A 10,685-nucleotide genomic window follows, 5' to 3' on the forward strand; every position below is an offset into this window, starting at 1 on the left:
TTAATTAAGGAGCTTTCAATATTCAATGCAGATCTATATTTTGCAAAATATCAGTTGTAAAAAAAATAAAAATTGCTTGGTGTTAGTAGGTATTGTAGTTTTATGTGTAGGATACTTTGTATCAATAGCTTCTTATTGAAATGAGACTATCATATAATTTTATAAGCTACAATAAAAATAAATCGTTGTATTAAAAAATAGGGGAGTCAATGTAAAGTCCCAAAGCTATGAAAAGTTTTCTAAAGAGGCATGACGGAACCATTTGAATGGAAAATAGCTTTTACGTTTGTTTAAATATCCTCCACCTTGATATTGAAATTGTGTTTTTTTATGTTCTCCATATTTTTAATATCTACAAGAAGCAAAATTTCCTTAATTTAAACCTAAAGAACCCTTGCTATTAAATTTCCCTAATAATATTTGTAAACTGGAGAAAGCAAACAAAAAAATAATGGAGGAGGTAGAATACGCTAAAATGTGTACCATCACTAATCTCACATGATCTATGTATCTGATAACAGTATAGCGATTGTTGCAGGTGAAATGGTTTGTAAATGCATCATCACTTTAATAAAGGGTGCACATAAAATGTGCAGGAGAATATACTAAGCAAGATAGACAACTATCATGCATGCCAGTGAAAATGTCAAATTGCCAGGTGGTAAAATCTACGAGGGAGATAAAGTGACAACACCTTTTTTCTATCGTTGGAATGGCTTCCCTAGTGTTGGAAGTTGGAAATGTTTGCTCTAGGTCATACACTATAAGACTGCAAAAAAATTGAAATTCCATCTATAGAAAACCTTGCATAAAATAGCCTTGTTATTTGTGTTCTCTATAATGGGTCACTATGTAGAAATGCAACCTCACTCAAAGCCACCAGAGCTTTTTGCTTCACAAGAGAAGCTAAACAATTTGTAACTTGTGTACCTAAAAACATTAGGAATGGAGGTTATTTCAATTATGTATCGCATTTGATTGGCCTATTCTACAAAGAATAATCAATTTTTAAAGATTAAGGCTACACAATAGTTCATGGCAAGAACTAATGATTGGAATGAGTTCCTATTCTCAAGGCTATGATTCCCTTTTATTATTTTAGCTTGTGTGTTTCCAATGCAATTGTTGTACATGCTACTATTTTTTATTTTCTAATTTGCATCCAATGTAATCATCAACTTGATGACCTAGAGGAATATGTTTCACTATAAAAATTAATGGATTTTTTCAAGTTTCTAAGTTCAACATTAACATTGTGTTCTATTTTAGAGTTCCTATCACCATTGGCATGTCTTACAATATGAATGAATTTTGATCAATCATATAATTCATACTTTGTCTAAATACTTAATTGTTTGTTGTTTCACATTATGACCTCTAGTTATGTTTTAGTTCTATAGCAATAAAGGTCTTCTATAATAAATAAGGGTTGTGTGCAGCTCTAGTCCCTACCTTAGTGCAACAAGATTATGACATCAATAGGAGGAACTAGATTTCACATACTTCACATATATCAATCATATGTCATATAGGTTTCATGACATGTTTTGACAGGAACATCCAAATCATAAACATATGGTCAACATCATTAATTTTTAGTAGTTTGGTAGCCAAACATTTTGAGGCTCACAAAAGCATCCATGTCCAACCAACATATGAGCTACCACATTTGACTTAACTCTAAGTTCATTGATTGACACTATTATAGGTAGTAGAAAATTGAGTAGTCAATAAAAAATACTAGAAAATCAAATAACCTCTAGAGACAAAAGTACTTCAGTTGGCTCTATCAAATATGCAACCCCCTTCATTAGGTATGAAAGAAATGAGAGAGAGCTCACATGTGTTCCCTCTGAATTTCTTTCAGTTTGTTTCCCCTTTGGATGCATTTTACATCAACAAGGGCTACAAAGGGAATTATCATTGTACATACCAAGCATTAGAAAGTGTTGGTGAAAGATAGTTGGGATACTATGGAATGATTTCTCTAGTCAAACCTAATCTTCTAGAAACCCTTTCTCACTGCATTCACATCATTTTTTAGAATAATTTTCTTGAGAAACTAATAATTTGAAAATCCTCTCCTATCTTATTCACAATATTTTCTAAGGAAAATCTCTTGAGAAAGTAACAAGTGAAATAGGTATTTAGATGGAACCTATCACATTCACACCATTTTTTAGCAAAGTCTAGTGAGAAATTAACAATTAAAATGGGTCTTAAATTGGTAATATTAATCAATGTTTAAATTTTTTTTAATAACATCCAAGAAAGAATTGGACATGTCAGACACTATACATTTTAGCCCTGGCATCTTGGTAGCCTTGATAACTTAGCTCCCAAAATTTCTTCTTGTATTGTTAAGCTTATAGTTATAGACTAGATCATCTTGGTTCAGGAAAGTGGCATAGTACTTACTGCTATGTTCGAAGACATTGATGATAGCTAGTAGAAATCTCATTGGGGGAAGAGAGGTTATTCCAATTACTGTACACTCAAAATTATATAGAGTCTACTTCAAATAAACACAACCAACAAAAAAAAGTGAACAAATGAATTGAGTCATTTACAACTTGAAGTGACAAGTATAACAATGTGTTTGAGATGAACCTAGTGATACTCTACATAAAAGAAGCATTCAATCAATTAATAACAAGTATCAAATATCCAAGGTGGATGGACATTGAAGTATACACATAATTCATATTCCTAAAAGCTACACATTTATTGGACTAATAAAAGAAACTCTAAAAACTAAATAGAAATGGGAATTTGGAATAAGAATTGTTTGAACAAATGTAAAGATTGTTGTAAATATTAGTGCCTAATATTGTGAAACAATAGAAGTCTTGAGGAGTGAAGGACTAATATGGCAAAAAATCACTAACACTAATGCTGATGACATACAAAGCCTAAACAAATAATTGAGGATATACAAAGCCTAACACATAATAGATGAAGTATTCCTTTATCCCACTTGGCTCGTTATTTTGGATTGGTATTGATGGAAATACTACAATTACCATGTTAAGGATATGGAATCTTGTGAAACAACAAGTAGAATTTACTATCTAATATCTATTGTGAAATGGTAGAACTTTGGAGGGGAGAAGCACTAACATAGTATATAACCAGTCCTAACACACAATCGATGAAGTATTCTATTGTCATACTTAGCTTGTTAGTTTAGTTGGATTGGTATTGATTGAAATGTTACAATTACCATGATAAAGATATGGAATCATGCAAAACAACAAATAGAATTTAACTAAAAATCCATTAAAATTAAATTACCTAAAAATAATGAGCCATATGAAAGTACAAGCTTGCAGAAATCATATGTAGAGATTTTTTCTTTACCTATAGTTACTAGCTAGTAGAAAGCACATTAAGGAAATCAAGATTGAAATTTGAAATAGTAGTTGAATGTTAGAAGGGATAAACATATAAATCTTGTGTCAATTTGGGAGATTCAAATCCAAAAAAGGACTTAAATGCTTCATAAACCTGTGGATAATAATACTATATTTTGATAAGTCATCACAAGTTATTACATTATCCCTTGATTAATAGAAGGTCCATTTCTTAACTTGCAATCTTGCATATACAACAAGTCCAAAATCACATTGCATAATATGGATAAGGATGTCATTTTGCAAACAAGGCAATCCAAAATGATTCAAGTGGTGCAAAATGAAAGATAGTAATTTCTAGCTTGTTCGTATTGTAAACAATTGGCAAGGGAGAAATTATCTCCAAAATTAAAACTTGTGCTCTCCCATTAAACTAAATACTTTTCAACAAATATGTAGGAACTTTAAAATAATCGTAAATAAATAAGATAATATACAACTCCAATTAAGATTCAATTGATGGTACTCTAAATGCTCATTTTTACAATAGTAAAGGGTATAAATAATAATACACAACACAACAATTTTAACCATAGGGCAATTGAAGGCATCACACAAATCTACATGTTCAAAAGAAAATGGCATAGAATAATAAGTGTTTGTGGAAATCTTTAACTACAAAATATAAATTGGCATATAATTTCAAATCCTTGAAGCCTCAATAGAGACTAATAGTCAAGTAAAATTGAACATTGTAGAATGAAGAGACATCGGGAACCCTTGTCTTGCAACAACTCAAAATTCTTGTCCTGGTAGCCAAATTTCATGGGAAATACCATGGTTTGTTTTGGTGACAAGCACACTGATCTTGTGGCCTCTAAAAATACAATGTAGAAATCAAAGGAGAATAATGTCACTGCAAACATGGAATAATAAATATAGCAAAGAAAGGAAATAGGTAGAAAATCAAACTTGCACCATTGGGGCTCAAAAATATGCAACGTGGGACAATGAAGTAGGCAAAATAAATTTAGCATTACCTATAAATCAAAACAAGACATGATAGTGGTAAAAAAAAAAAGTGGAATGCATCCAATGTTTGCTTAGTCGAGTGGAATGGTAGTTTGTCGTAATAAGCTCAAACATGTCAAATGGGTTCGATGTGAGAATTACATGTGTCAATTTCCATGCACAAATATGCCACCACTTGCCATGGGTGCCACAATTGCCACGAATCCATAAATGAGTTTTGTCCCCAATTTTTCATAAAGTAAATTAAAAAGATGGCCAGGAAAATAAGAAGTAACTAATGAGGAAAATCAGAAATTAAAACAGAGATTTTGGATTAAACGGTGATAATCTCTCCACCTTAGTGTATAGCCAATATTTGGACATGTTCATGAGAATTAAGGCAGAAATTAATTCACAATAGAGACTCAAAAATTTTAGTCTCTCCTTAATCAACAGAAACTAATAAAAACATAAATGAAATGCAATATTAATTTCTTAAATCTACATTTCTCTACTTCATCTTACTTGTATAAGCATTAGACTAATATCTTTATAGAACACTCCCTTCACTAATTCAAACTTCTCATATAATCTCTTACAAGTGCTCTAAAAACTTTGAAATGTTCAGTTCTTCCATTAGATATCACGTCGAAAGTTTTCGTAATTCAGCTCTAGATACCACGTCGAAATAAAAACTTCTAGAATGTTTAGCTCTTCCATTATATTTCATAATTCACCTCTAGATACCATGTCAAAAGTTTTCTTTAACAAAAAACCGACAATAAGAGCTCGGTGAGCAGGAGTCCCTGCTTTTTGTGTGGGTAGAAAATAGTGAGTTTGACAAGCAAAGAGAAAACTGAGTGATATTATGTTTTTAATGAGTTTGAGGTTGTAGGTATAGTGCTCTCTACCACTGCAATAAATTAGTGTAACATTGTAGTGATTATATATTGTAGTTATTTCACCTGCTAAAGCAGAGGCACAAAGAGGGAAGATCTACTTGCTTATTGTAGCCTATGGTGTAGAAAAACAAAGAGCTGAGAAGCTGAGTATCTATATGTTGAACTCATATTAACTATGTACTATTTGATAGAGTAGCGAGTAAAGAGTAGTGAATTTGTTATTGCAATTTACAAAAAGCATGGTGGCACTGAGGAGTCATGTTGTTTTATGTCTTGTTGTCTATACATGTAGCCAAAAATTTTGCAGAGTGTAAAGAGAAATAAAATTTAACAGTAGTATACTGCGCTATGGGAAAGGAAGTTTTAAACTATGTATAAGAATGTATATGTTCAACTATTATTAACTATGTACTATTTAATACAGTGAATAGAAAATAGTACAAAATTTGTAATAGCAATTTACATAAAGCATGTTGGTGCTGAAAAGACATGCTATTGTATGCTTTGTTGTATATATATGTAAGAAAATTTTTGCAGCATGACTATTACAAGGTTCATACATGATAATGTGACATATATGTTATGATTTGTTGTATAAAGAAGGGTGAACTATGTATAGAAGGTGGTCAATGGCAAAAACTAGTGTTGAAAAATCTGGCCTTGCTTTCATTCTGATATATATAGTGTACCTGCAGCAAAATATTGTTGTTGTTAGAGTTGTGTAATAGTTGAATGCGATTTATGCAATGAATTATTGTGAAGATTTTAAAACTATGAAGCATATCAGTGATGTACGTGATTGTGGTAGTGTCATAATACATTAATAAAGAAGAATAAAGTGGTAAAGATTTTACCTTGTTGTGTCTTGTTCTAGTTTTGCAAGATTATTCCACAGATGATATCTTGGTTATGTAGCCTACAATTTGTAAATAAGTATGAGTTAATAGATTTCTTTGTATTTGTTTTATTTGAATTTGATTGTGTAATGAGAGTCATAAGAGAATGCGTAGGATTGCTTACAGGTGGAGTTTCTCATGTGATTGATGTGATTGTGTGGTCCATTACAAGTGTAAAAGTGCCTTGAATCTTGAAGTTCTGCATCATGTAGATTGTTGCAGACATGCTTTCTATGTACTTGTCAAATTCAATCTTTGGTAATTCTGGAAAGTAGTCCTGCAAAAGCTTTCCATGTAGACTACACTCAAAGATGTTGTCTTCTGTTTCAATGATACATTAGAGGTAGGGTTGAAACTAAAATGTTGTGTCTATTCTGCACTTGGTGTAGTGGATGTCTGCTAGATAAGCTGTTGTTGATATAGATACCATTTGTTGGCAGACTATGCATAGTGGTTGGTATGGTGAGCTATGGACATTTTTTGCCCGTAATATTCCTGTCACCTGAAAGCATGATGGTCAAGGTCAGTTGTAATTGATTGCAGTGTTATTTTTCTTGTTAGATGTTGTATTTCAAGTAGCAGTATTTGTTGACTGACCTATAAATTGGCATTTGCGAGTTGTTGTAGTGAGTGCATAGTGCAGATGTCATTGAGATGATCTATGTATGTGGCTAGGCCTAATCTAATAACTACTGAACCTCATGGACTGGCATGGGTGACATTTTTTAGGAGCAGCAACAACATTGTTGGTGATGTTGTTAACCTGCATATACTTTCTAGGCTTTTGTAGCTGTGGCTGTGGGCTTTTGGGACTATGAACTAGCAGAAGGAAAGCAGATATTAGGAATTGAAATATTGAAATTAGATAAAAGTATTTTGATAGAAGTTGATGTATTATTTGTTACTTACAATAGTTGTGTTAGACGACCATTGTCCATCTCTGATTTGCAGCTAAAATTCTATGGGGTTCTATACATATGAAGTTACAAGAACACCGAGACTGCCAATTGGATAATTGTTATGTGACTAGATGAGTTGGGAGATTTTGGTGTCAAGTGATAGTTTTTGTTGTTTGAAAATAGGTGGTATTTGTTTGACTTCAATTTCTGACTTGAACTGTATACAGTAATCAACATCTCCTCTTTCATATTGCGAATTTGTTTTCTTGATTCCAAATTTGTGAATGCGGATGCTTGTTCCAAGAGTTAGCCAGTACAATTATTTATTAGTCAAGGTGTTGGTGATGTTTGCTGTTATAGATAGTAGTTTAGCTTTGTCTATGAGATCTATGTGTGCAATTGATGATCTTTGTTCATTTTGTGTAGGGTTCTTGCAAGCTGGTCCATATGTAGCTAGGATGTTACCCTCAAAGACTGTTGCTGATTGTGTGTTGCAAATGTCAAATATGGCAGTTGGGGAAGTGGCAATGACCTTTTGCCTACAGTGAAAGTAGATAAGATATTTTGAAATACATTGACTAGGATAATTGTATGTTGACTCATTGAAGAGAGAGTATTAAAACAGTAAGAGTACTTGCCTCTTGTGTCTATTTTTGTCGGTAGCAATTGGAGAGCTTATGTTTTCATCTATGTCCATCGTCCTTTGAGGTGGACCTGTAGTGAAGATGCATCTAACATTAGATGATTAATTGTAGCCTATGTTATTTTCTTTGTGTTTAATTTGAAAAATAGATTATGGTGTCATTTGGTACAACATAAATTCGATTGCAACTATAAAGTGATCAGTCCAGTATGTGTCTAGAATAGTGGCTTTTTCTATTTCGATGTCCATGTTATGTATCTAGATGTGGTCAAGGTTGCTTCCTGTTTGTGTTGTTGTGTTCTCTATTGCAAGTTTTAGAGTATGTTGTTGCATGATGTTGAATAGGTGTGATTTTTTGGTTGATGTCTTTAAAATATCGATTTTGAAGTCTTCTACAATTAGTAGTTTTGATTGTTATGGTAAATTGGTGGTGACAATTTGCATGAAAGTGGAAAGGTCATTCGTTGTCGTGATCGGTGTCATATATATGTTTGCAATGTGCAAGCATGCATGGATGTGAAAAAGATCAATTATGATTGATTCGAGGTGTCTAGTTGCATATGTTTTGATATTTTGCACTGTGGTAATTTTGTTGCAACATGTCAGTAGTCCATGAATTGCATGTGATGGATAGAATTCAAATTTTTTATTCAATAGTGGCAGTTCGTCAATGTGCTTGGTTCTTGTCTCTTGGAAGCAAAGTATAGTTGCACTATGCAAATCATGATCACGGTCTATTTCTTTTGCATGTAGTTGCAAGCTACAGGTAATTAAAGTACATATTGTAGTGGTGGTGATTGATGTGAAAGAAAGAGTGTAATGAAGAGGCCATTGTGAGGATGTTTGTAGGTGTTGAATTTCTATTTTGACTTTTTGGGAAAGCTTAAAATTATTATGTTGTAGTTTTTTCATCAAGTACAATTTTTCTATTTCTTTAACACACGATAGGGCAGTGTACAAAAGGCCATGTTGATAGACCTTTGTGGGGTCAAAAAAAATAGTGTCCATTGTCAAGCCCTATGCTCTATGAATAGTTCTTGCAGATGCAAGTTGTATAGGGAATTGTGATCATATGACTATGTTTGTCAATGTTCACATTCTTCTTGTAACTCGTGTTAGTGGTGTCCATATGGAAAGTATTGTATCTATGTAAATGTGTTGCATTTGTTGTCTTCACAATCTTTCAACATTAGGATCCTTGAACTTGATCCAGAGGATGTCTTCATTGTTGTTTGTATGTAGTTGGAATGTGCCATAAACACCATTTACCAAGCCATCTTGTGTGTCAAAGTTACCTGCTATAAGCTCATCTAGGATCCTTGGCTTGATGAATATAGTGGATGGTAAGCTTGTCCTTTCTACCTGATAAGGGTTCTTCTCTACTGTTGTGTCTTTTCGATCAATTGCTTCAAATTTATAAAGTATTGTTGGTAGTAGGTCTAACATATTTTTGTTGTGCTCATCAATAGTAGAGTTGTGTTGGAAAAAATGTGGTACTTTTGGATCTTTAGATATAGGTCTATAACATGCTTTATTTATGTATGAAATGTCTTCATTTGTCTATTCAGAGATCCTTATTCAGTTCAAAACAAAGACAAAGTGTTCGTTTCTTTGTCTAATGATAGTTTTCAAGTTATAATATTTGATATTGTTAGTCCAAAATGTGTATGGAATTTTCTCGCCATTAATTCTTGGCTGCTCAAAAATCCACCCACCGCATACTAGTTGTGCTTGGTAAAAGTCACCACAAAATATTGTATGCAGCCTCCTATATTGTATGCAGCCTCTCCTATTGATGCTACAATGATTCTTTTTGGTTTTAGTGGATCACTATGTAATTGTTTATCATAGAGACAGATCAAAGCCTCTAGAGTAGCTTTGTTGTAAAGGTCTTCCCAGTTCCTGCTCCTCCTATTAGAAATAAGTATAGTGATTTGTTTGGGAAAACTCTTTTTTTCATAATTACATCTTTTAATATTGCTTGTTGCTCTCTATTTAATTTTCTTCGCATTGTGTAGTATTCTTCGGTCCTTTGCAAGAACGGGTGTGTGATTTCTGAAAATAATGGATTAGGAGCAATTTGAATAGTTTGGTTTGGTTTGAGTTTTCTATTGTGCATCAAGTCATTAGCTAAGTCATAGTGTTCTTCTGTTGTTGCTTGATTATCGGATTGTAAATAGCAATTGAATATCATTGTTGCATTTTCAGTATTCTCTATTTCCTTTTGCGCATTGTCTATGTTACCCCATGCATAATCAATTTGTGCATTGAACATTCTCTCAATCTTTTCTATTTGTGTCTTTTTAGCATTGAATGCATCGACCCATGTGTTGTGTTCTGATAACAATGTTTCCTCGTTTACTCAAAAAAGTATGTACAACATCAGTTTCTCTCTACAGTAATTTTGATAGTCAATGTGTGGATTGTATTTCACAAAACATATAATTTGTGCTTTTCATCTTTTTTGGAAGCCAGTTAATTTGTTATAGGAGAGTGCAATGTACTCGGCAAGCGATAAATTGTCTAATGTCATTAGCCTTGATATGTATTTGTCTATTGTAGAGGCATACATGATGTTTTTAGAGATGTCATGTTCTTTAGCCAATAGTTTAGGACTTTTGAGCATGAAGACTCTACTCTCTGATGGTGCAGTGTTGATAAACACAATTTTTCTTGATGATCTGTGTAATGCCAATGACAATGCAATATGGACCGCTTTTTGAGTAGACATTTGTTGATAGTTTAGTAATGCATTTCCAAGTTTTCTTATGAATTTCATTTTATTGTCATAAGTTATTGTTGTTTTCTTGTGCAACTGTTGGAAGGCTAGCGTCGTTGTTGTATCTTGCTTTGTCATATAAGAGCAATAGTAAGATGCAACAGCATATGCATCTAGAATGAATTGTGTATCAGTATTTGTGTACCATAAAGATGGCACTTGCTTTGCAAATGCATTTTTCCAGGTGTCACTTGGGTCTCTT

The sequence above is a fragment of the Cupressus sempervirens genome, chromosome 9 (assembly GCF_028749045.1).
Source record: "Cupressus sempervirens isolate cs-2001-9-10 chromosome 9, ASM2874904v1, whole genome shotgun sequence".
Lineage (NCBI taxonomy): Eukaryota > Viridiplantae > Streptophyta > Pinopsida > Cupressales > Cupressaceae > Cupressus > Cupressus sempervirens.